This window comes from Protopterus annectens, chromosome 13.part0, assembly GCF_019279795.1.
Source record: "Protopterus annectens isolate FY-2018-M chromosome 13.part0, PAN1.0, whole genome shotgun sequence".
NCBI classification, from domain to species: Eukaryota; Metazoa; Chordata; order Ceratodontiformes; family Protopteridae; genus Protopterus; species Protopterus annectens.
This window is the reverse complement of record NC_056747.1, coordinates 807,708,029-807,735,521: the sequence shown is the minus strand read 5'-3', so window position 1 is coordinate 807,735,521 and position 27,493 is coordinate 807,708,029. Positions and strand designations below refer to the sequence as shown.

Sequence of the window (27,493 nt, the reverse complement as noted above, 5' to 3'; positions counted from 1 at the left end):
ATTTTGGGGTCATCAATAAATTGCTTATTTTATACTTTTCCTTTATATTTATCTGTGTATCTTTTAAGTTTTTCTGCCTCTTCTGAGGTATGCATCCCCAATATATGTTTAATAATGTAGTAAAAAAAATCAGTTTCTTTGTGTAGCTAAAATAAACACTTCGAACACTAATGTGGAATCTCAAATAGTGCTGTCTCTGATTTTATAGAAAGGGGTTACAACACTAAAAGTGTGGAGAACACATAAAAGTCATGTCACACAAGGAAACCATAGCTAAGCCAGTCTTTTTAGCTAATACATCAAATAAACATACTAAAAACAGTTAACTAATATACCAAAATGTATGCTCACATTTAATAACAATACAAATAATGTGAGACGTATAATAAACAAAATTTGGCATATTCTGCAAGACGTTCCAGAATTAAGTTCTATTATATCTGATAGACCGAGTTTTAGATACAAAAGAAGTCAAAATTTAAGTAATATGCTCTGTTATAAAAAACAAACACATACATTTAAAGCATTTAATAAAAAGGGTACTTTTAAATTTAGTAGATGCTTATTCTGTAAGTGTGTATGTTGCAATTCTTTTGTTCATCCTGTTACAGGCATATGGTATACAGACTGTGGTACCAGGAATCTTGTTTATTTAGCCACATGTCAACTCTGCCAAGCATACTATGTAGGGAAAACTAATCAGAAATTTAAAATGCGTATTGGGATTCCTATTTTTTGATATTAGAAGGGAAAATCCAGTGAATGCCTTATTTTAAACATAGAAAAGAAAAAGGCATAAATCATCATTTTTACGTTTCATATACTAAAAGTGATATCTAACTCAGTGCAAAGTGGTAATATAATATACCACACAGAGACAGAGGAATTTTACTTGACACTTTGTTTAGTTGCACATGTTAATGTTTGTTTAAAGCCTTTATTAGTGGAATTTCAGGAGAATGTGTTATCATGTGACTTGCTGCTTTAAATAGTTGTACAGTTATCTACTTAATTGTCATGCCTGATGAAGCCTTAATCGCTGAAAGTGAACGTTTTCTAACTTGTAAGAGGAGTTTTATAACTAGTGGATTTTACCTGTGGACGTTCGATTCTCAGTTAGAGCGTCTTCTGTATAGTGACATGCGTGAATGAGCGTTCCTTTGTTGAAGGTTGTGCGTTAGGCCCGGCAAGCCAGTACGTAAAAATCTACTGCCAATCATTAGCGGACTGGAGTTCCGATGTGGCGACCCCTAACCGGGAAAAGCCGAAAGACACAAAAACGCACAACCTTCAACAAAGGAACACCCGTTCACGCATGTCGCCACACAGAAGACGCTCTAACTGAGAATCGAATGGGAAACGTCTAACTGTGAGGTGACAAAGCTACCGCAGCACCACCACCGCAGTATAGTAATTTTGTATTATACAGTGCAAGTGACTGCTTGCGTATGTGACATTTAAGAATTTGAGTTATGTATGCATTCATGGACAGTATGGGTAGCCATAGATGAAATGGGAGTGAGGGGGGAGACAAGTACCCTACACATCCCTCTGCACCCTCATGTTTAATATACAAGGTCACACAATCACAGGGTATGCTTATCCATATTTTAGCTTGGTGTAGTATGCAGTCACCACTCCTTTATGGAGGTAAGTCCATTCTCAAGACAGACTGTCAGTTCCCTACATATCTTGTCCTCCCTATCAAATATTAGAAGACTTGGGGAATATTAAAAATGGGCTGTTATCTAATCCCACAGTTAGGCACATTTTGGAGGAACAACTTATTTAGGAAGACATTAGTTTTAAAGTGTTATAAATCCACATCAAAGAGCATTCTTAAATCAGAGGCTGCTTTATAAAGAAATCTAGTGTATATTGAAGTATAGGATCTATCATCCTGTGGATATAATTGTAGAAATTAACTGAAATGTACTAATTTTGTTGTATAAGGTTGGTCTATAAAAAAATGCAGATCTCACTTTAAGAAGTAAATGAGAATGAATGTTAACAGATTGCTGTGAAATAAAAGGATTATGTAAAACAGTAATAAAGCTTCCTGTTTGAAGTCTTTGTAGCAGAGCTGCTGAGGGGTTTTAATATTTTAAATAAAAGTTCAGTTTCAACTTTATAGGCAAAAGTGTTGTGTGAATATGTATGATAATTGAGTGAAGTAGTAAGTTATTCTACATCTACATCTAATTGTAAAATTCAGAAGAGAAAGACCAAAATGTATCTTTGTCAACCCTTGGTAGCTTGTAATGGTGATGTCTCAAACTCTTGGGTCCTTGAGTTGTACCCATGTGAAAATAAAATATATATATATATAATATTGCCAAAAATAGGGTTGTATTTCCAGTTTAGTTTCAGATTACTTCTTCAGCCTGATCTCTGAAATCTTTCCTTTTTCTGGAGCAGTTATGTTTTAATATTCCAGCTTTTGATTCAAACTTCCATACCCCAATATAAAAATATGAATGTTGCTTCTGCTAAGTGTGAAGCAATTTTTTAATGATTATCTCCCATCAGGCAGTATTTTTTTCTGTTTGATTTTTATTTTATTTATTTATTTATTTTTTTTAAGTCATCTGTGTCTGCTGACCCATCAGTCAGCTGTCACTGCTAGTTCTTTCCCCATCACTAAGTCAAGAGCAGTCTGTAACAAGCTGTGAGGTGTATTTTTATGCCCTCTCCAGCATCCCAGCAATGGGCATAAGTTTCAGCCTTAACCTCAACCTATGTCTGGGGCATGATATCAGTACCACAGTAGAAGTCACTATGGTTTACTCATGCAAGTGCACTCTCCCATTCATTGTCCGTGAGGATTAATCCAAAATGGCTTATTGCTCTTCTCTACACTCTTCGTGCAATGACACCCCTCCTTTGAGGGATTGTGATATTGAATTTGCCACCATGACATTTTATATATAGGTATAACTGAGATGTTAGAATGAATGGAAAGTTGACTGTAAAAACCTTAACCATGTGAGGTCAAATGCAGCAATGTCGATACACTCGGTAAAAGAAACATTGTTTTTTTTTTTTTATGGAGGGGCAAGCCCCCTTGCACCCTATTAATTATATGTTCTAACTCCCAAGATTATCCAAGCGTTTGAGACATCACCATTACAAGCTACCAAGGGTTGACAAAGATGCATTTTGGTCTTTCTGTTCTGAATTTTACAATTGGATGCAAAGCTGGGGAAAGGGCATATTCCCCCAACTCCAGTTGTGTGATCTTACCTGTAAACCATTTGTTTAGTTAACCAAACAGATGATTGACTACCTTACTGTCCTGGGTAGTCATATATGTAATGTGTGTGTGTGATTTCCCTTTACCCCACTGTAGTGCGAACTTGGAGTTGGTATATTGAAGTTGGGGGGTGCAGGGGGTGAAGCCCCCTGCATAAAATAGTTTTTAGAGGTTTTTTATTTTTTTTTTTTACGTTCCCTTTGAATCTTTGATGGTTTGAAACTCGATGTTCTGGTCTTGATGATCAGAATTTCGATGTTTCAAGCTTTCGATGATTCAAAGTGGAACTATATGTGTGTGTGTGTGTGTGTGTGTGTGTGTGTGTGTGTGTGTGTGTGTGTGTGTGTGTGTGTGTGTGTGTGTGTGAAGAGGGCTGTGCAGAAGAGATGCCCTTGCAATGTGACAGATCTGATGCGCTTTGGCAAGGAAGAGTGGGGAAGTATTGCCAAGTCAAGATGTGCCATGCTGATAAGACTCCTACCCAAGAAGACTGAATGCTGTAATTAAATCAAAAGGTGCTTCAACAAAGTATTAGTTTAAGGGTGTGTACAGTTAAGCAATCAGCTTTTTGTATGTTTTTTATTTTTTATATTTTTCTCCTAACAGATTTGTTTGTTTTTCAATTGAATTGTACAGATTATAGGTCACATTAAAGGTTGGAACATTTTTGACATTATTTATTGTGGTCTCATTTTTTATACCACAAAAATCTGGCATTTTAACAGGGGTGTGTACAGTTTTTATATCCACTGTACAGATCGACATTGTCTTCAAAAACACGTGATATCTGTATAGGAGCTCGTGTAAATTAAACTCCTATACAACATATCACGTTTTTGCAGGGGGGCAAGCCTCCCTGCACCCACTACACCCCCTGCTAACAGTATATTCTAAATCCGAGATTGCACTACAGTGAGGATATGGATGAATTTCCAAACTTCACTGTACCGTGATCTCCATACAGTTTGTCAAACACACTTATGCAAATGCACTGTTGTACTCACATAATTGTGTTCGACTTTGCAATGCATTTCACATTTTGTGAAAGACAGTCTGATTTTTGGCATAATACCAGCCGTCCGATTGTCGTTCGCAAAAATGATAGTAAACCATAGATATATATATATATATATATATATATATATATATATATATATATATATATATATATATACATATATGCGTGTGTGTATATATATATATATATATATATATATATATATATATATATGTGTGTGTGTGTATATATATATTATATTATATATATATTATATTATATATATATTATCCTGTTACCAAACACGCAACCCTCAACTCCTGATTTCTCCTCCCCTCCCAGTGCTATACCTCTATCACATAATTTCCTTCACTCTGTCTACTTAATGCTTCCCTATCACTTTCACCTGTCCTTTCCATCCACTGCACTGTCTCCCACTGCAATTACTCTGTATTTAATCTGCTCCCGGCTATGCACCTGCAGATATATTACTTTAATGTGTACTTGAATACACTCTGTGCACCTTTGTAAATATCATTCACTAACCTCTTCACTGAAATATGACATTTATTACATCTGTGTCAGTGATTGTATTTTTTTGCACTGTTGCTTCTATTACCAGTTTCACTCAATGTAATTGTACTGTATGTTTTTTTTTTTCTGTTTATGTGATTATATTTTCTTTGTATGTAACTTTGTGGAACATTTCTCCCTGGGCCTCCACCGAAAATGGGTTCATTTCTGGCCCAGTGGACTTTCCTGGTTAACAAATGCATTAAATAAATAAATAAATGTGTGTGTGCGTGTGTGTGTGTGTGTGTCTGTGTGTGTGTGTCTGTGTGTGTTTGTGGGTGTGTGTGTGTGTGTGTGTGTGTGTGTGTGTGTGTGTGTGTGTGTGTGTGTGTGTGGTGCTATAGAAGCAGTGTTCTTGGCCTTGGATAGCACCTTGAGGACTTGTTTTGGGGGAGGTTATAGATGCAGATATGTGATCTCAGAATACTGGAAGGGAAAGGGGATGAAGTTTGAACGTCATTTTTCTGTAGACTGGCTGTTTTTTAGGTTCAAGTATGTGATATGATTTACTGTTTCCTCTGCACAGTGCTGGGCATCATATCTGAGATTTCTAAAATAGTTAAAGAAAGCTTTGTAATTGTCCTTTGCCTGAGTGGCTATTTTTACTTCCTATCTGGCTTTTGTTGATTTGGTCAGGGTCTAGAGTTCTAATTTAGTTTAGCAAGAGCTTTGTTTTTGCATCTTGAGAGTTACATTTATTTTTACAAGCATTGAGGTTTCTTCAATTAATTGTTCCTGTATATTGCAGTTTATACATCACCTCATGTATGCTGCATGTTTTTAAAATAGACATTGCAGGTAGTACATTTAACTAGAAATCAGATGTTCTTCATCTCACATTGCTGCAGTCATAACCTGTGGGTAGTCCGCTGTCCTCGGTCGGCCCGAATACCAAAGTATTAGGCTGGCGTCAGTCATGGGCGCTCAGATCTGACGTCAGTGCGTCCCGGTATTAAAGCGCATGACCGACGTCATATCCTCAGTCTTTTTTGCCGCATGGTCCGAAGCAGAAGCAGCGTTTGCAAGTGCCGTTCGGCGTTCTGAAATTTTCGTATTTCGAGTTTCAGACCGAAACCAAGTTGGGCTAAGTACCCCGTTGGGGAATATTTTTGTTTTTTCTTGCCTCAGTTAATTCCGGATGTCAGAAAAAGTGAATAATTGTATTTCTTGTGGGAAACAGATACCGCATAGTGATTGCCACTCTCTCTGTATTCCTTGTTTGGGGCCTGAGCACGACGTAGTCGGGAGTCGCTTTTGTGCTAGGTTTAATAAGCGCACCATTAAACGTAGGTTAGTTTGCGCTAGGCTTGTCTTTGGTAAGCGGTGTAATTACAATATGCCGTCGGATACTCCGACGCCCGCTTCTGCTAAGAAGCGCAAGGAAAAATCGTTAAGGTCCAAGCAGGATGAGTCGTCCGTTCCGGACGCCGGTTCTTTAGAAACTACGCTGGAATCTGTAGATCCAGCCGAGGTTTCAGCTGAGTCTCAGGGGGAGACGTTAATTTTGCAAGATGTGGCCTCTCAGGAGTCAGGTCAGGCTGAGGGGGCCTCTCAGGTTGCTGTACTTCCTTCTTTGCCTAAGGTGGTTAGGCCTTCTCCTTCAGTCTCTAAGGTACCTTCTAAGGGCAGGCCTGGTTTGCCTTCCTCAGGTGTCAGTCCTAGTTCTGCAGGCTCTGTGCCTAAAAAACACATGCTTAAAATGGCAGAAGATTTAATTTCCTTAATCAGGGGTTCTATGCCCCCTCCAGATAAGAGGTCCTGGGTGGAGCCAGAAGTGGAAAGTTTGGAACAGGCTTCAGATTACTCAGAGTCTTCGGCTGAAGACACTCAGGATTTTCCTCCTTATTCAGATTCGGACGCAGAGGATTCCAGTCCTTCTGCTTCTCCTCCGGAGGATTTTTCCTTCTCAGAAACCTTGCATTCTATGAGGGAGCATTTTAAATGGGAAGGTCAGGATTTCTCGGATTCCCGAAAGAGGCTTAGGGAATTTTTGTTTTTACCTCAACATCGGCCCTTAGCTATACCTCCTGTTTTGGATGTTGTTCAGGATGTTTTCTCTGAGGCTTCCCTTAATCCAGACTCTTTGCCTCCTGCGCCAGTTAAACCTGATAGGTATTACAGAGTGCCTGAGGCTCATAAATATCTGTATAAGAGCCCAAGGGCTGACCCAGAAACTATTAGTCAGGGACCTAAGGGTGTCAGGGCTTCTGTTGTAAAGAATCCAGTTCCTATGGATAAAGATTCTAGAGCTTTGGATAGGTGGGGTAAAAAAGTGTACACCTCTTCCACTCTAGCAATGAGGGCTTTGAATTGCCAGTTTCATATGTTAAAGTACCAGAATTTTCTCCTTACTCAATTAAAATCTAAGGTAGATGCTTTGGCAGAGGGCATAGAGTGTAAGGAATTACAGGAGTTGGTTCATGCCTCTGATCAGGTGGGTAAGCATTTTTTGCAGTGTGGTTTCGATGCTTTACAGGCTTCTTCCAGGGTGGCTGCCACTGGATCAGTTATTCGCAGGCACGCCTGGCTTAAGGATCAGAATTTGTCAGAGCATGTTAAAGCTAGAATTTTGGATGCTCCTTTACAGTCTGAAGTTTTGTTTGGTCCTCCTGTGGAGTCTGTCTTAAGAAAATGGAAGACAAGGCTAAGTCTATGCAGACTGTTAAAGATTTTTTGCAGGTGCAGCCCCCTAAGTTTAGCAGAAATTGGCCTACTAAGGGATGGGCTTACCCTTCTTCTGATTTACAGTCTAGGGGCAGATCTAGACGTGGTAGGGGCAGAGCTCAGGGTTCTTTCAGGTCTAGAACGTGGAGTTCCCCTGTACAATCTACAAGTGAGGACAGGGGCCAGTCCTTTCGTAAACAGGCCCAATGACCTGCATCTTCAGCTGCCAGATCCCTCCTGTCTGGCAGCTCCTTTGGGAGGAAAGTTAGCACTTTTCAAGCAAAACTGGCTTTTAGTCACCCAGGACAAATGGGTATTGGACATTATAAACCGAGGCTACAAGTTTTATTTCCACACATTGCCTCCTTTCAAAGGCATGCCAGACGTTCCTCCTCAGCAAAGAGTAGAGGCTCACAAACAGATTTCTTTACTTCTTCAAATGGGGGCTATACAGCAGGTCCCTATGTCAGAAGTGGGCCTAGGATTTTATTCTCGCCTGTTTCTTGTACCAAAGAAAGGAAACACTTGGAGACCAATTTTGGATTTATCTATCCTCAACACATACCTGGACATTCCAAAATTCAAAATGTTGACGTTGCAACAACTTCTGCCTCTGTTGGGCAAAGATCACTGGATGGTAACTCTGGATCTCAGAGGCTTATCTTCATGTTCCTATCAGACCCAGTTGCAGGAGATTCCTGCGTTTTCGGGCTGGGACTTTACATTATCAGTTCTCTGCATTGCCCTTTGGCTTATCTACTGCGCCCAGGGTGTTCACAAAGGTTCTGGCTCCGGTGATAGCCTTCTTAAGGTTAAGAGGAATACACATTTATCCTTATTTGGACGATTGCCTGATTCTTGCTCAGGACGAAAACAAGCTTCTTCACCATCTATAGTATGTTATGGCAGTGTTAAGGTGCCTAGGGTATTCTGTGAACGAAACAAAGTCCAGTCTAGTACCCTCTCAGGAAAAGTGCTTTCTGGGTGTGAGACTGAATACAGCTTCCCAGATGGCTTTTTTGACCCCGGACAAGCAAAGGAACCTTACACTTTACTTCCAGCAATTGTCTCTACGGTCCAGGCTGACTGCAAGGACAGTCCTTCAAGCCTTGGGGTTCATGGCATCTTGTATTCTGGTGCTTCCCAATGCCAAACTGCATATGAGGAAGCTACAATGGTATCTCAAAAATGTATGGACACAACACTGCCACGATCTGGACACTGTCATTCAAATAATACCTTGCATTCAAAAGGAATTTTTGTGGTGGGCTCAGGAATGTCACCTAAACAAGGGACTCTCTGTGACCCGACCAGAGGCGAGTCAGATCTTAAAGACAGATGCCTTGGACAAGGCTTGGGGAGAACACCTCAATGGAAAGTGGGCTCAAGACACGTGGCCTGCCAGACTTCAACATTTACATATCAACTTGAAGGAGATGTTAGCAGTCCAGTTTGCATTGATGGCTTTCAAGGATTTACTTCACCCGGGACAAGTGTTGATTCAAACAGACAACACAACTGTCATGTGGTACATCAACAAGCAAGGGGGAACCCATTCGTACCCTCTTTGCAGACAAGCTATGATTCTGTGGGAGACTGCTCTCAGTTTGCACCTCACTCTTCAGGCAAGGTTTCTGCCGGGAGCACAGAACTCCTTAGCAGATGTTTTGAGCAGACAGATGGTGGATCCCCACGAGTGGAAGTTGGATCCTCATGTATTTCGACAGTTGACAGTGATATGGGGACTCCAGACATAGATCTGTTCGCTTCTCCACTAAATTTCCAGTTGCCAAAGTTTTGCACGAAGATGTTTCATCCCACAGCTTGGAAAGTGGATGCTCTATCATTCAGTTGGAGCAATCTTCACGTCTATGCCTTTCCTCCTCTGCCTCTCCTTTCCAAGGTGCTCTTGAAGGTCAGACAAGACAAGCCCTCCATGATTCTAATAGCTCCAGATTGGCCTCGACAGCACTGGTACCCTCTGCTGAGGAGTTTAGTACGGGAGCCTCCTTGGCCTTTGCCTTCAATTCCACACCTTTTGTCTCAGGCGGGCAATCATTTCCTCAATGTCAGGATTCAGTCCCTGCATCTAACAGCCTGGCATATTCTGTTCTAGAACCTGGAGGGTCGAAGCTTCCTCAACAAGTTTTGAATGTTATTTTGGAGGCCAGAAGGCCTAGTACAAGGAAAGTTTATGCTGATAAATGGAGGAGATTCTTTATTTGGAGCACAGCAAGGAGCTTTGATGTTTCCAGGCCTAATTTGAGTGTTTCTCTTCAATATCTTACAGAATTATTAGACAAAGGTTTGTCTTTCTCCTCTGTGAAAGTTCATGCTGCAGCCATTTCTGCTCACTATGACTGTGACCCACCATTATTCTCTCATCCTTTGTTTAAACAATTCCTTAGAGGGGCAAAGAACATAAGACCCCCACGTAGAGCTCCTACTCCTTCCTGGGATCTCAATTTTGTGTTGGAAAAGCTTACTTTACCTCCTTTTGAACCTGCAGCTACGTCTGAGTTAAAGTTTTTGTCTTGGAAGACTGCTTTTTTGTTGGCCATTACGTCTGCTAGAAGGGTATCTGAATTACAGGCTCTCATGGCAGTTGAGCCCTTCCTGATTTTTCATAAGGATAGGGTATCTCTGCGTACTAACCCTACTTTTATGCCTAAAGTGGTTTCAAATGTGGCCTTGAACCAATCTATTCATTTGCCTACTTTTTATGCTGATCCCCAAAATAAAGGGGAGAAAATTTTGCACACTTTGGATATTCACAGGCAGTTGCGTTATTATTTGAGCAGGACTAAAAGTTTCAGACAGTCTCAACAGTTATTTGTTTCTTTTGCTTTGAGCTCTCAGGAAACCTGTTTCTAAACAAACTATTTCTAAGTGGATTGGTCATTGTATTGCCTTTTGTTTTTCTCATCATGGTAAGGAGATTCCGGCTGGAATCAGACCTCATTCCACTAGGGCTACTGCCACTTCTACTGCTTTTGAGGGGGTAGCTACCAAAGATATTTTGGAAGCAGCTACTTGGAGTTCAGTGCACACTTTTTCTAAACATTACCATCTCCCTCTTTATTCCAAATCTAGGGCTGGGTTTGCCACTGCAGTCTTGCAGGGCTTATTAGCAGCTCCCAATGCTTTATGATTTTGCCAACCTCCCTTTACTTTTGCTTTGGGATTCTACCCACAGGTTATGACTGCAGCAATGTGAGATGAAGAACATAGTACAGTTTTGTACCTACCATAAATGTAGATGTTCGAAGATCCACATTGCTGCAGTCCAATTTACCCTCCCTCCTTCACCTCTGTAGTTTGGAGTGGTTGTTTGGTTTGGGTTGTAGATATTGTTTGTACATGGGTTTTGGAGGGTTTTTTTCTATTTTAGGCTGTGGCCTTTCCTTTTGGGCCTTCTGACATCTGGGGCAAGAAAAGACTGAGGATATGTATGACGTCGGTCATGCGCTTTAATACCGGGACGCCTGACGTCAGATCTGAGCGCCCATGACCGACACCAGCCTAATACTTTGGTATTCGGGCCGACCGAGGACAGCGGACTACCCACAGGTTATGACTGCAGCAATGTGGATCTTCAAACATCTACATTTATGGTAGGTACAAAACTGTACTTTTTTAGTAAATCTTGTAATTCCTAAGTGTTAAGCATATCCATTTCAAAATGTAGTAGAAGAATGTACAATTTAGTATGTGAATGAAAAGAACAAGTAGTTAGAAACCCAGCATTAGAGTGGTCCTGTAATTAAGTTGACAGTGACAGGATGTGATGAATAACTGCTGTATTTAAAGACAGAAAAATTAGGCTTTAGGCAGATTAAAGTGATTAAGCCTTGATCTGTAAAAACTAAGTCTTCACATTTGGTACTGAAAGCACAGCAGGTCAAATATCTGTTAAACTATGATGATATTCAGTAGCTTTTTAAATAAACAGAAATCTGCACTTGTTTGCAGTAAGCCATAGTCAGTAATAATTTACAAGGAAGAACAGAAATAAACTGCAAAGTTACTAGCCCTTGAATAGGACAAATGATTGTCAGGAAGCTGTCAAGAGGTGAAGGGAACTGGGACTGAATAAGACACGCAGGTTATGCTTATGAAACTCTGACTTTCTGAAAGTTGGCATTTCAAAAGAATGGGGGGTAAATTCCTTTTTTGTTTGTTTTTTTTGTTTTGCAGGGGGCAAGCCCCCCCCCCCCCTAAACTTAGATATATCAACTCCATGGTCACACCAACTCATAGAAGGGAGAAATCTCCCTAAAAATGAATCATTGCTGGCACACAATTACAAATCACACCAACAATGATTTCTTATAGTAAAAAAATTGTCTGGACTTATGCCATTTCTCTCTTTTTTTTCTGCAAGCTACTGATGCTCAAGCAATTTTACCTCGAACATGTGTAAGGAAGCCAGACACAAAACAATAAAACAAAATGATTACCAGAATGCTGTCTAAAGTGAAATGCATCAAGGGGCTTAAGTCACAAAACAGCAGAACATTTACAGGGTGTATCATTTGTAAATAAATCATAACCATCTAGACTGGAAAGTCTAGGCCTCTTTTCAGTAGGCCTCTTTTCAGTCAGTTATAGATATCTGAGGGGTAAACTTTGTTTAGTCTACAGGGAGGCTCTAGAGTGAAGAATATCTATCTTTACTAAATATTGAATTGTTGAATGCAAACATACTATAACCAGAGGTGCATATTTTGCTTACGGAATTGAAGAGTCAAAGACAGTCTTGAGAGTAAACTGTGTAACACCATCATTGGGTCAACTTTGGATGAGAGTTCTTTTACATATTCGACAGTCTTCTTTACAGATATTTAAAAAACAACTTGATACCTAGTTGGGCCCCAGGGCATATTCATTCATTGAGTAGTCTGTGTTCTGAATGGCCTTTGGCCTTTACGCAGGAATTCACGAACAATTGAGCAAGTTAAGTTATTTTCACTCTATGTAAACTGATGCAATTGTTCAAGAGCATAGTATTGTTTTTCTGTGAAGCTTTGCTACTTTTTAAGGTATCAGAGAAGCTCTTGCAGTCAGTAAACTAAGTAGTTTTTACACATTCAAATAATAACCTGTAATATACTTATGAGAACTTTGCCATTGCTTAAGTAGATATATCTTAGAGCAAAATAGACCTAAAAGGTTGTTTTGAAATAATACCAAGTAGTGGAATAGTGCCCTTTAAATAAAATTAAAAGACATACAAGTATTGGTCTTTAGTTAAATAAGTAGGGAAGCTCCTGAACGGTCCTCAAAATATCTTAGTTAAATAAGATACTGATCTGTTGGGTTATCTTATCTATGTATTAAATGTAATTGAAGAATGTTATCAGCCTTTTAAAAGATTACACAAACATGTTATGTTGCAACTAATTATTAACCTTTATTTTTGTAGTAAGTCAAGAGAATAATGCTATGCATATAAATGATAGACTGTGTTTAATGTTAGATCTGATGTTATCATTTTCATTTATTCCTGAGCAGATGGGTATCGGACCCAACTCTGCCAGTTTTCTTCCAGACTTTAGACCGAACTCTCAAGCTCTTCCCTTACCCATGATGCCCCTTACTACTACTTTACCTTGGATCTTGTTTGCTACCGTAACGGTTCGGACACAAATCACGCTCACTTGAGTTGTAGGATATCTTTTTTGGTAATATTTGTAAGTAAAAGATTTTTCTTCCTCCAACTATTCCTTCCTTGCTGGTTACCTGTGTCCCTCCCTTCACCTTACAGTTTTTCTTTAGCTAGCTTAGTTTTCTACCTAGCTCGTATTTCTGCCTTTCTTGGGTAATTCATTTACCATTGTTGGTAACTTCTCTGCATCTTGTACCATTTATATTAGGGTAGTGTTATGATTGCCATTGTTGATAACTCTTTCCTTCTGCTTTCTTTCTTTAAAAAAAGAAAAAATTTGGCCTTCTCCTTTCTTTACTATGGTAGAGAAGCCAACCGGTTTTAAGAAGTGCGCTTCCTTTGGGCACAAGATACCGAATTCTGATGCCCAAAGGGAGATCATTATTGTTTAGGCCCTAGTCACCTGGATTCCCCCTGTAAGATTTGTGTGGGATTTAATTTCAGAGCCATTAGAGATAGGAGGATCAAGCTAGTTCTTAAGAGCCTTCTTCCTGCTTCAACTCCTTCTTCCTCTGCTTCGGCATCAGGGGCTCAAACCCCCTCAAAAAAAAAAGATTGTCTTCAGTGCCAAGGGAGCGTAGGAAAGGCTGTCCCTCTTGGTCTCTGAAATCCACTCCAATCAGAGGCACCAGCCACACTTGCTAAACATTCAGATCTGACCTCATCGACTCAGAGTCCTTCTATTGCTAAGTCACCTTGACCCTAGAGCCCTCTCTTCTCTTTGGAGCTGATTACTCCATAGCTCTGATCTCCATTTTGACAACAAACTCTCATCCTTCTTCCACCTCGTCATCCATGAGGTCCTCCTAAGGTCTGTATGAAGCTGATGTGGATAGGATGATGAGGAAATTTCTCGGGGCTCAGATTCAGATGGGGGTTTTACCGGCTCCATCTCCCATCGGATCCATGAGCCTTCAACCAGTTTCCCATCCCATCATCTTTCCGTCTCAAACCCAGCCAGTGATTTCGGAGCTGTTGGTTCTGAAGATAGCTTCATCTTCAACTCCGACCATATCCCTGACTTGTTCGGCACCAACCCTCCCTTGAGCAGGATGAGTTTCTGAGCTGAAGCACTGGTGTTGGATCTGGGGGAGGGATGTCTTCGACTCCAACAGTCTTGGAGATGTCACTTCCCCTCAGAGCCTTGGCACTGGACAGCTTGGGTATGACTCCTTCCTCAGAGTAGAGGTCCGGGCAGGGTTGGGGCTTGATAGCACAGGGAGTTTCGGCAACGGTGAAGTTGGTCCCCCTGCTTTTCAGGTGGTCGAGATGGTATTGTCATCCAAGAACATACTCAGCTCTTACTTTCTTGGAATCCTAACCCCATTCCCCCTTTGGATCCAGCTTCTGAGCCTCGTCTACCTATTCCACAGGGAGAGCCAGCCCATATAAGCCTCCAGGCAGTTCCAGTTCAGGAGCTTCCCATCTCTTCCGATACCTCTCCAGACCATCCCACTGAGGAGGTTCCCCAGAAGAAGCTGTGTGAAAGGAGACACTTAGATTCCCCTTAGGAATCTCTTACTGACGACACCAATTTTGTTGAAGGGGAAGGGTCCCCAGGTCACCACTGGAAGACATCACCCGCAGAGACATTCTAGAGATCTTTCGCCAAAAAGGTGGTTTGGTCCTTTGAACCCCCTTCCTGGGAGGATTCTGTGTTCCTAGAAGCTTTCGGGTCTGGCCCTTCTGTGTGTTGGTTTACCCACCCCCCGGAGGATGACTTAATAGATCTTGTCTCCTTCTGGGCTTGGAAGGAACCAGACACCGTAGAACCTATTCACTGTCACCCGGAGAAGATCCTAGCTCCACCCAAGGACAGTCCCTTTGGAAGTAAGGTAATTTCTTTAGATACCATGGTTGTTGCGGCACCCACCAAAAAAGAACTAGCAGACCAGACCTCCTCTGTCCATCCCGCTAACAGATTGTGTAGGGCTTTGCACAGGTTTGGAAGGTTCATCTGTGGTCTTTGCATTATGTTCGCTGAATTATTTGGCACATTTTACTAGATTACGGAGGGACTTGATTAAGGAACTCTTAAGTCTAACCCTGGGTCCATGTCAGTAGAGGAACAAAACTTTTTTCCTCACAGCTGGCCACCCTCTAGTCCATCTCATCTGTGTCCATGAAGGTAATCTCTCTTGTAGCTGAAGGTTCATGACAGGCTGTGAGTTGAAGGAAACCTGCTTGGATGCATTTGTGTGATTTCGCGGAACCGTTCAATTCGTCTTTCATCAATGCTTCCTTTGATGGATCTTCCTTGTTTGGGCTCACTGCTAAAGACGCACTTTCCTTGAGTGAACAAGATGGAAAGACTTTGTCTGCGTGGGAATCTGTTTTTTCTACCCCACAAAGATCCTTTTCCAGGAATCAACATGGCTGGGAAAAAGATATGGTTCTGAAAATCCCAAGGTCCTTTACAGGTTTCAAGAGGTGAAAAATTTCTCCCAAAGGCAGAGGGGGAAGTAATAATGGAAGACACTGCCCTTGAGGCAGAGGAGGTCCGCCAAACCAAGGGTTCTGAGATTTTTTTTTGTTGAATAGGCCCTTTCAGCTCTCCTAAAGGGTTTTCCAACTGTTTTTCTCTGGAGGCAGTCGGGGGGGGGGGGTGCTTGTCTTTGCACTCAGATGCCTGGACAGCCATCACAAAATATTCTTGACTACAAAGAATCGTATCAGAGGTTATTTCATTCCCTTTTTACAAACTTCACCATCCAAACAAAAATGTCTCCACGATGTGCCACCAAATCAGCAGGAGTTAGCAGCTCTAGAAATTCAAAAGCTGCTGGGCAAAATAGTCATCTAAGAGGTCCCACCGGACCAACAAGGATGCGGAGTTTACTCAAGGTTCTTTTTAGTGCCAAAGAAAACAAGGGACTAGGGACCACTTCTAGATATCAGTCATCTGAATTGGTTTGTAAAGAACTCCAAGTTCTGGATGGTCACTGTACAGTCCGTTCTCCCTCTTCTGAGGTAGGACTTCTGGATGTGCTCCATAGATCTCTAGGATGCATACTATCACATCAAAATAAACAGATGTTCTCAGCGGTACATGTGCTTTTGGTTGTGGGCCAGTCATTAATAGTTCAGAACTCTGCCCTTTAGTCTCACCACAGCTCCCAGGGTGTTTACCAAATGTATGGCAGTGGTAGTAACTTTTCTCAGACAGCATAGATCCAGATTGTTTACTTGTTTGGATGACTGGCTCCTTACTCTCCAACCAGACACCGTAGAACCTATTCACTGTCACCCGGAGAAGATCCTAGCTCCACCCAAAGACAGTCCCTTTGGAAGTAAGGGAATTCCTTTAGATACCATGGTTGTTGCGGCACCCACCAAAAAAGAACTAGCAGACCAGACCTCCTCTGTCCATCCCGCTAACAGATTGTGTAGGGCTTTGCACAGGTTTGGAAGGTTCATCTGTAGTCTTTGCATTATGTTCGCTGAATTATTTGGCACATTTTACTAGATTACGGAGGGACTTGATTAAGGAACTCTTAAGTCTAACCCTGGGTCCATGTCAGTAGAGGAGCAAAACTTTTTTCCTCACAGCTGGCCACCCTCTAGTCCATCTCATCTGTGTCCATGAAGGTAATCTCTCTTGTAGCTGAAGGTTCATGACAGGCTGTGAGTTGAAGGAAACCTGCTTGGATGCATTTGTGTGATTTCGCGGAACTGTTCAATTCGTCTTTCATCAATGCTTCCTTTGATGGATCTTCCTTGTTTGGGCTCACTGCTGAAGACGCACTTTCCTTGAGTGAACAAGATGGAAAGACTTTGTCTGCATGGGAATCTGTTTTTTCTACCCCACAAAGATCCTTTTCCAGGAATCAACATGGCTGGGAAAAAGATATGGTTCTGAAAATCCCAAGGTCCTTTACAGGTTTCAAGAGGTGAAAAATTTCTCCCAAAGGCAGAGGGGGGAGTAATAATGGAAGACACTGCCCTTGAGGCAGAGGAGGTCCGCCAAACCAAGGGTTCTGAGATTTTTTTTTTTTTGAATAGGCCCTGTCAGCTCTCCTAAAGGGTTTTCCAACTGTTTTTCTCTGGAGGCAGTCGGGGGGGGGGGGGGTTGGGGGTTGGGGGTTGGGGGTGCTTGTCTTTGCACTCAGATGCCTGGACAGCCATCACAAAATATTCTTGAGTACAAAGAATCATATCAGAGGTTATTTCATTCCCTTTTTACAAACTTCACCATCCAAACAAAAATGTCTCCACGATGTGCCACCAAATCAGCAGGAGTTAGCAGCTCTAGAAATTCAAAAGCTGCTGGGCAAAATAGTCATCCAAGAGGTCCCACCGGACCAACAGGGATGCAGAGTTTACTCAAGGTTCTTTTTAGTGCCAAAGAAAACAAAGGACTAGAGACCACTTCTAGATATCAGTCATCTGAATTGGTTTGTAAAGAACTCCAAGTTCTGGATGGTCACTGTACAGTCCATTCTCCCTCTTCTGAGGTAGGACTTCTGGATGTGCTCCGTAGATCTCTAGGATGCATACTATCACATCAAAATAAACAGATGTTCTCAGCGGTACATGTGCTTTTGGTTGTGGGCCAGTCATTAATAGTTCAGAACCCTGCCCTTTAGTCTCACCACAGCTCCCAGGGTGTTTACCAAATGTATGGCAGTGGTAGCAACTCATCTCAGACAGCATAGATCCAGATTGTTTACTTGTTTGGATGACTGGCTCCTTACTCTCCAACCAGGCATCTACTAGAGGAAATCAAGGATTATTACTCCATCTGTGTCAGTACCTGGGGATCACAGACAAGTCTCCTCAAGCCTCATCTTCAGCTGGTTCAAGTCTTGGACTTCATAGGAGCTCACCTGGACACTGTCAGTTAATTGGCCTTTCTACCCCAAAACAGAATTCATACTTTGAGAGTTCGTCAGTCAGGTCCTGTCACATCCTTCTTCTCCTGCAAAACTAGTACTCCGAGCTTTAAGTTTGATGGTTGCAGTGATTACTCTTCTACCCACTGCTCACTTTCACATGTGAATTCTCCAGTGGACTATGGCATTACATTGGTTGATTCTTTTACAACCACTAAATCATTCTGTTAAGCTTTCCTGGGTTTGCAGGGATTCCCTATTTTGGTGGATCCAGCCCAACAACATTTTTTAGGGGCACCTCTTTATTCTTCCTCCTCCAAAGGTCATGTTGACCATGGATGCCTTCCAAATGGGGTGGGGTGGGGGGCATTTATTGTGACAGACTGTTCAGGGTACGTGGTCCCCAGAAGAGACCAATTTGCATGTAAATGTCTTGGGTATATGAGTGGATCTTTTAGCGTTGCAGGCCTTTCATAGCTCTCATCCTCTAGGGACAGTTGCTGTCCAGACAGACAGTATGTCATGGTCCATTAACAATTGCGGGAACCAGGTCCTACCCTCTTTGCTGAGAAGCGATGAGAGTCTGACACTGGACGATCTCTTTCAACCGCTTTGTAATAGCAAAGCACATACCAGGGAGAGCCAACGTTCTAGCAGACAAGCTCAGCAGAACTGTTCTGATTCCTCATGAGTGATTTCTCAAGCATGAGGTGTCAGAAAAGATCTTCCTCAGTTGGGGTCAGCCTTGCTGTGATCTCTTTGCCTTGCCCCTCAACAAGTGCAGCAGGTTTTTTGTCCTAATCCACTCAGACAGGAGTCAATGAGAGATGTTCTAGTTCACGTTTGGCCGTCAGGTCTCCTATATGCTTACCCCCCCCACACACACACACACACACACAACTGTAATCTCCAAATTTCTTCAGAAAGTACTACGGTTGAAGAGCAAGGTTATCGTCATTGCCCTTTTCTGGACTAGTTTGTTTTCCCTTCCTGTGGCCTCACCTTCTGTGTTCCCCTTGGACACTGGACCCCATTCCGGATTTGTTTTTTCATTTCTCAAGGATGATTCACCCAGACGTTCTAGGCCTCAAGTTGACCTTATGGTTTCTTCAGTTCCAATGTTGGCTAGACATTTCAGGCTTTCTTCTCCAGTTCGCCAAATATTAATACCTTCCCAGAAACATGCAACCAGGAAACTGTACAAGAGTAAATGGAGAGATTCTTTATCTGGGTGCAACAGATGCAATTAGATCCTTTTACTGCTCCCATTCTTGCTGTTTTGGATTTCCTGGTATCTATTTTCAAAGAGGTGATAGCTGAATTTGATGGTGGAAAAACTAACAGCTATCTCTAAGTTATCACAATGGAGATTATTCTTCTCCTCTAATTTCAACCAGACTATGTAAAGCTTTTCTTAAAGGTATTTTTCTACTTAGACCTCTGATTAAAGGTCCTACTCCACCTTGGGATCTCAACAGTAGTGTTACAAAGCTTGGTTCAGCCTCCCTTTGAGCCTCCAGCTAAATCTGACCTCAAATTTCTTTTGTGGAAAACAGTCTTCCTAGTGGCTACTACTTCTGCCAGGCGAGTTTCTGATTTCCAAACACACTCTACAAAAATGCATTATTTAATTTTCCATGAAGATAGTCACTTTACATACTAATCTGTCTTTCCTACCAAAGATTGCTTCTGAAACAAACATCAATCAGGTCATATATTTACCAGTATTCTTTCCAAAATTTTCCAGTAAAGGGGAGTACATGCTTCACCTTTTGTATGTACATAGACGGCTTCATTTTTGTATGCATAGAGCAAAGGATTTTCAGAAAACTGACCAACTCTTCATTTCCTTTGCCTGTCACAAGGGAAAGTCTGTTTCTAGACAAATGGATTTCATATTGTATTTGTTATGATTATTCCTTGAAAGGTTTGCCTTTGACAAGATGCCCAAAAGCTCATTCTACTAGATCTGTGGCCACATCTGCTGCTTTCTGGGCAAGAGCTTCCATTGATGATAATTGTGCTTCAGCCACTTGTCCAGTGCTCATGTCTTTATTGCTCATTACAAGTTGGATATCATCTCCAGAAAACAGGGCTGCCTTTGGTTCTGTGGTATGCTGGGACATCCTTTCATGAGGGCCACCCAAGGTTATCATAGCTGGGGACTCTGTCCAATCCATTGAGGAATGAATGAAAATGATAACATTGGGTTTAAAAGTTATGTACTCATCATAACCATGCATCTCTATTGTCGATTTTCATTCTTCCTCAGCTCCCTTTATCTTCTCTTTGGGAGTGACCTGATGCTTTGGAACCACCGTTTCTGTTTGAGCCCCCTGTGTTATTCTTTCTCTTGTTATACCTTTTTGGTTTGAGTAGATTGTAGTGACAGCAAACTCAATCTGAGTTAAAGCATTAGTTAGGAGCATTGTGGGTAAGGGAGGAGTTTGAGCGTCCAAACCAGAGTCTGAAAGAAAAGTGGCAGAGTCAGATCTGATATTCATCCATTGAGGAAGAATGAAAATGGACAACACAGACGCATAGTTATGGTGAGTACATAACGTTTAAGTGTGATGTTGTTAATCTTTACGTAATTCTTGACTGTGAGCTCGTTTTCGAGCCTCGGAACTGACTCGACCATTATTCAAGCTCTTACCTTTCAAAAACTCTCAAGCTAGGCTCTACCCAAAATGCTCCTCACCAAATTACCTCTGATCTCATTTGCCACTTCGTGGTGCCAGATGCGTTCAACCAATCTCTCAAGCTCTGCTTATAATTTAATTTTAAGTTCTTTATATATATTATATTTCTTTATCTTCTCTATATCTACCTGCTCTTGTATTCTTTCAGTGTCTGCGTGAGTGAGATCTAACGGTAGAAAGGATAAGCAAGTATCTATCCCGGCAGAGGGCTACCTCCCAAACATCTCTGATACTCAGGTGAAGGCTGCCCTCTCCAAAGCAAAAAGCACTGCTTCCATGGGACCAGATGGCGTCCCAGGTTACGTCCTACATGAACTCCAAGAGGAACTAATCCCTCAAATAAAACAGCTATACAATCTCAGCCTCACTACAGGATATGTGCCCACAGAATGGCGTACAGCAACAGTGGTCCCACTCCACAAAGGTGGAGCCTCTACGGACCCTGGAAACTATCGCCCCATAAGCCTGACTAGCTTAGTCTGCAAGGCTATGGAGATGATCATCATGGAGCTCATAAACAAAGACATTGGGGACCTACAGATACTAGATCCTACCCAGTTCGGCTTTGTCACGGGCAGATCCTGTCTTTTGAACCTGGTTGACTTCTTCAAAACAGTCACCAAAGCCATAGATGAAGGAAAGGTAGTCCACACAGCCTATCTGGACCTTGCAAAGGCATTTGACACAATACCCCACTTGGGCGTCATAGATAAGCTATCCAGCTTAAATATAAACCCCTATGTCACAAGATGGGTCGCAAACTGGCTCAAAAACAGAACCCACAGAGTGAGAGTTGCTGGAGCCATGTCAGACTCGAAACCGGTCACAAGTGGCATCCCACAGGGTTCTGTCCTGGGACCACTCTTGTTCGGTATATACTTTTCCGAGGCACAGGCAAACGTGGGAGGACTATGGCTCACCAAGTTCGCAGACGACTGCAAACTGGGCGCCATAATCAACTCTCCAGCTGACACAAACATCCTTCAAAAAGGTCTCACAGAGACAGATAACTGGTGCCAGCGCCATGGTTTAAAGCTAAATGCCAAAAAATGTATAGTCATACCCTTTGGCAAAAACAATGTGCCCACAAATTACCACATAGGCGGAAACCCATTAAGTACAGAGAAAGTTATTAGGGACCTGGGGACCCAAGTTGATAGCAATCTCTCCTTTGAAAACCACATTGCCAAAGTGGTTAGAAAGACCTTCTACATAGCCCACCTCATCACGAAGGGTTTCACATCTAGATCGAGAGGTAATCGTGCCCCTTTATTCATCCCTCATCAGGCCCATCATAGAATACAATGCCCCTTTTGGGATGTACCTTACCCGACACCTGCAGCAATTAGAAAGACCCCAAAAGTATCTCACCAAGAGAATCAAGGGTCTCAAACAGATGCCATATGCTGCTCGGTTAAAAAAAACTCCAGCTCTACTCAGTTGCATACCGCCTACTTCGAGGCGATCTATGCCTGACATAAAAAGCTATGTCAAATCCAGAATTAATGGACATGCTCCGCCTCAGTAAATCTAAATCCCTTAGAGCCACACGCTCGAGGGACTTGAACCTCAGCACAGAAATAAATAGAACTTGCTGGAGGGACAGGTTCATAACCCAGAGGCTCCCTTCGCTCTGGAATAGAATTCCAGTTCATGTGAGGCAGAGCACCTTACTGAATCTCTTCAAGAAGAATCTCGATAGGTGGATGGGGGATCGTAGGTTTGTCCCAGGGATTACTCCCGTGTCACTATTAGACAGAGGCACAGTAAACAAAACCTTAAAAAGGGCACAGTATACTCAAATCAAGGGGTGGCGTAAGCCATACAGAATCGAGCAAGGCTTATAATTGCCCCAGGGCAGATAGCCTTGTATGAACCTATGAACCTATAAAAAAGATACTCTAAAGTACCATTGTTGGTACTTCTCCCCTCCTCCCTTTAGGTAGTGTATTTTACCATTTTTGGTAATTTTCTCTTTCTTTATTTTCTTTTCCAAAAAAAAAAACCTAAACTAAAGTTGTGTGTGTGTGTGTGTGTGTGTGTGTGTGTGTGTGTGTGTGTGTGTACGCATGTTAGGCCTTATTTTTCAGGATGACCAAAAAATCCTCTAAGGGCACATATGGGTTTGAGGTGCCAAAAATGTGAAAGAAAAATGCCTAATTCGGATGGACACACCTTTTGTTTGTATTGCCTGGGTGCTGTCCATCTTCAGGAAGATTACGCTGTCACGGTTTCTCAGACAGAACCCTGACAAAGCGTAAAAATAAGTTAATCTTAAAGACCCTTCATTACATCCGAGTGACACCTCAAGGTGCATCTGCAGTTACCTTCTATTGCTCCTCTAGGCGTCAAATATTGCTTGTCCATATTTGCATTAATAATTCCAAAACCATGCTACATACAAGGTATCAGAATATTTTATCTTGAAGCATACATGATGGCAAACACAATTGTATTGATATTTGACCTATGTCAATGAGTATTTGTTAGAATTGTAAGGTGATAACTTTATTTTTTAAAGGCTCAAGCCACGCCTACTAGGAGTTAAAGGTGCACAATCAAAAGAGCTGTACTGGAGGGAATGAGTTGAATTTGAAGAGGTTATTTCTGGTCCCAAGACTAAAGCCAGCTCTTCCTCTTCATCCTCATCCAAACCAAAAAAGCTGCCTCATTCAGTTTCATCAGTTTCCTTGGAACCACCTGCTAAATTGATCAAATCTCCTATGGTGCCAAATGCATCTTCAGCACTGGTAGGTAAAGATATTCTTGCTTTGACACAGAATTCCATGCCGACACCTGAAGCGTCGGTATCAGCAGAACCCACGGTACCGAAGCAGCTGTGATTTGTTACTTTACCAAGAACATCATATTCTCCCTTGGTGTGGACCCAGTTGCTGACCATCCACAGAGTCCTTTTTTGGAACCACGACTGCAATGATCTCCTTCAGCCTCCTCTAATTCAGTCCACCGAGAGCCTGCCTGAGTCAGACTTCATGAGACTGGTGGACTGGCTCCTAACAGTGAGGGGATTGCCTCCATCTTTGGTTCTTAGCCAGGTTGGCTCTGGAACTGTACCCTCTTCGATACCCATTCAGATTCCTCCTCAGACTCTAGCCAAGTTTTTGGAGCCCCTGGTACCAACCATCCTGGCTTCCACTGTTTCGGTGCCAGTTAGAGCTCCTTCTGTGGCACCAATAATTGCCTTGAGCTCTTCTGGTTTGTCGGAACCAGAGACATCCCAAAGTCAGGGTTTCGTTGCCAGTTCTGAGGGACCAGGGTACAACTTGATTCTTTCGTAGCCCTCCATGCCCCTCGGGACCTCAGCATATGTGAGCTCGACCTTAGTTTCTGTCTTGGAGGTGGCTTCCTTGGGGTGGGGTCATGGTTCTGAAGGAGTCTTTTTCATTTATGAGCTTCCATCCCTCTACGGCGGGGGGAGGGGCTGCCATTCGAGCTGTGAAGAAGACTGTGTCTGTTGTGGATTCAGTCTATGCCATCCCTGTCAGGCCAAGTAACATGTCCATCCCATTGACCAGATCTTCCTCCAGGCTCTTCCCTAGGCCAGAGAGAACAAAAGCCTCCAGAACGATCCACCCTGGTGATTTCTTGAGATACCTCTCCGGAGCATCCCACCGAACAGGTACCTTCAAAGAAAAAGTGCAAGCGGAAGCACTTGGACTCCCCGGAAGAGTCTTTTCACAGAGGATACCAATTTCGATGAAGAGGAAGGTTCCCCTAGGTCTCACCCCCTGATGATGATTCCTTCAGTGACATCCTAGAAATCCTGAAGCAGAGGGGTGGCTGGACTTCCTCCAACCTTCCTGAGAAGAGTCTGTATACCTAGAGGCTTTTCGTGCCTAGCCCCCTACCTGTTGGAAATCTTCAGCTGCTGATAATCTTAAAACACTGATCACTCAGCAGGCCTGAAAAATTCCTGACTCCCATCGAGCCGATCCCCAAAAGACCTGACCGGATTCTATCTGCTCCTAGTGACGAGCAACACTTAGCTAAGGGTACTCCTGTAGATGCCATGGTGTTAGCGGCAGCCACCAAAAAGGAACTTGCGGAAGAAAGTCCTACTATCCATCCTCCTAACAAGGAGTCTAGGACTATAGATAGGTTTGGGAAGCATGTATACGCTTCATCGACCTTCACTCTCAGGTCCTTGAATTGCATGGCACATTTACCAGGTTGCAGAGAGATCTGATTAAAGAGCTTTCAGACATTCTTGCAGGAGCAGTAGCTGAAGGGGTCCGAGATGAGGTTACTTCTCAGCTCGCCACTCTTGAATCGATTTCCAATTTGTCCATGAGGCTAATTGCTCATGCAGCTGAAGGGACGACAAGAGCAGCAGGTTTTGGCATGGCCATCAGGAGACATGCCTGGATGCACTTGTGCGACTTTGTGGAGCCTAGTCTTCTCTCATCAATGCTCCATTTGACGGAGCATCCCTGTTTGGCCCCAAGGTTAAAGATATGCTCGCCAGATGTGAAAAAGATGGGAAGACCCTTTCTGTTGTAGCCGTATGCTTCTCCACTCCTCAACAGCCCTACTCTTGGAACCACAGAAGTGGGAGGCTATGGTTCAAAAAGATCCAAGGGCCTTTCCAAGACTCACGTGGCAAGGACTTCCCCTGGCGCAGAGGGGGAAGTAATGGAAGACACCATCCAAGAGGCAGAAGTGGCCTGCAGAATCAGGGGCCCAGAGATTCCTTCTCTGGTAACTCCTATCAGCACTCCTGAATGGAGGCCTGATTGCCTTCCTCTGGAGGCAGTCGGGTACGATTATCCCTGTACCAATCTGTCTGACGAGAAATGACAATGGACAAATGGCTACAGGGGATCATTTCCAGAGGCTGCATCATTCCCCTTTTAACTACACCAAAAAGACAAAAAAGATTCCCAGATGTTCCACCCACTCACAGGGAAGCAGTAGTCTTAGAAATTCAAAAACTGCTCGACAAAAGAGTCATCCAAGCAGTCCCACCAGACCAGAGAGATCCAGAATTTACTCAAGGTTCTTTTTAGTGCCCAAAAGAAACAGGGGACTGGAGACCCATTTTGGATCTCAGCCAGTTGAACAAATCAGTCCAACAAACCAAATTCCAGATGGTCTCGCTACAATCAATAATACTTCCTTTCTTGGAAAAAGATGACTGAATGTGTTCAGTAGATCTTCACGACATGTATTACCACATAAAAATGGACAAACACTCCAGAAGATTCCTGTGCTTCTGGCTGGGAGCCAGTCATCATCAGTTCAGGACAGTGCCCTTTGGTCTCACCACAGCCCGCAGGGTGTTTATCAAATGCATGGCAGTGGTAGCACTGCATCTCAGACTGCTACAATTCCAAGTATTTCCATATCTCGATGTCTGGCCCCTTACCGCTATCACCAGGCATCAACTCATAGTGGCTCTTCATCTTTGCGCCACCTTAGGGATCACAATAAACTGAAAAATTCCATCTGGAACCATCACAACAGCTGGAATTCACTGGAGCTGTGCTAGACACAGTCGCCGGATTTGCGTCACTTCCCATAGAAACGTTCGGAAGAATCTGATCACATGTAAACCAGATCATTCAGAACAAAAAAGTTTCAGCAAGGCTTATTCTGCAGGCTCTGAGGTCAATGGCAGCCTGTATTATTCTGGTTTCCTTGGTCAGATATTGCATGCAGATTCTTCACTGGCTTCTGGCATCCCAATGGTCATTATTAAACCAACCTATGTCTTATCTGATTTTGATCACCAATAGTTGCAAGGAAGACCTGAGTTGATGGCTCCATCCCCACAAAATTGTTTCGGACCTTCCCTTTGCCCCCCCCCCCAAATCTTTGAGCCATAGTGACCATGGACGCATCCCAGATAGGGTGTGGGAGGCATTGTCTGGGAAGGGCAGTCCAAGGCACTTGGTCCCAGATGGAGGCCAATTTGCATATCAATGTTCTAGAGATGAGGGGGGTGCTCTTAGCATTGTAGGCATTTCAAGACACCCTCCCATTTGGAACAATTGCAGTTCAAACAGACAGCATGTCAGTAGTCTATCAAAAAACAAGGGGAACCAGGTTGTACCCTCTTTGTCGAGAAGCTCTGAGTATGGCAGTGGGTGATTTCTTCCAGCCGCTTTCTAATGGCAATGCACTTTCCGGTGTGCTCCAGTGTGATAGCAGACAGGTTGAGCAGAACCATCCTCGTGCCTCATGAGTGGTCTCTCAATCCAGTGGTGGTGGAAAAGATATTACGCCACTGGGGCCAACCTTAATGCGATCTGTTTGTTTCCCCTCTGAACAAGTGCAGCAGGGTCTATATTGGAACATCGAAGTTTCAAAACTTCGAATGTTCTAATATCGACCCTTATTCAGCAAAAGCTGAAAACATCGAATATACAGAACAGCAAATTTTTTCCTAGGGAAAAAATTTGCTGTTCCAAAACACATACACACAACAGAAGCACACCAAACAAACAGTAATCCACACACATACACCTAAAATCTTACACCTAACCCTACACTAAACTATACACACACCACTAACTATCCACTTACCTTAAACCAAACCCTAACCCTAAGGTCCTTGAGACTCTATACAAAGCAAAAACTGTGGGACATTGCCAGGAACATGTCCACCTTAAGCAGTTCACCATCACAGAAATAGCTAACAAATATGGAATACGCCCTGATGTCCATGTCTTGGAAGGGAGAGAGCTCCTCATAACCCAGGGGTGGACTGGAAATGGGATTTGGGCTGTTGGTGACCAGCCAAGTGTCATTAGTGGATGCACCAGGTTAGTATTACCTAGCAGA

General features: G+C 42.7%; 1 protein-coding gene across 1 annotated transcript in view; it reads left to right on the top strand.

The window, feature by feature from the left end:
• RNFT1 (ring finger protein, transmembrane 1) overlaps positions 1 to 27,493 on the top strand; it is a 1,122,488-nt gene that overhangs the window by 674,088 nt on the left and 420,907 nt on the right. The gene's annotated exons all lie outside the window — the stretch shown is intronic.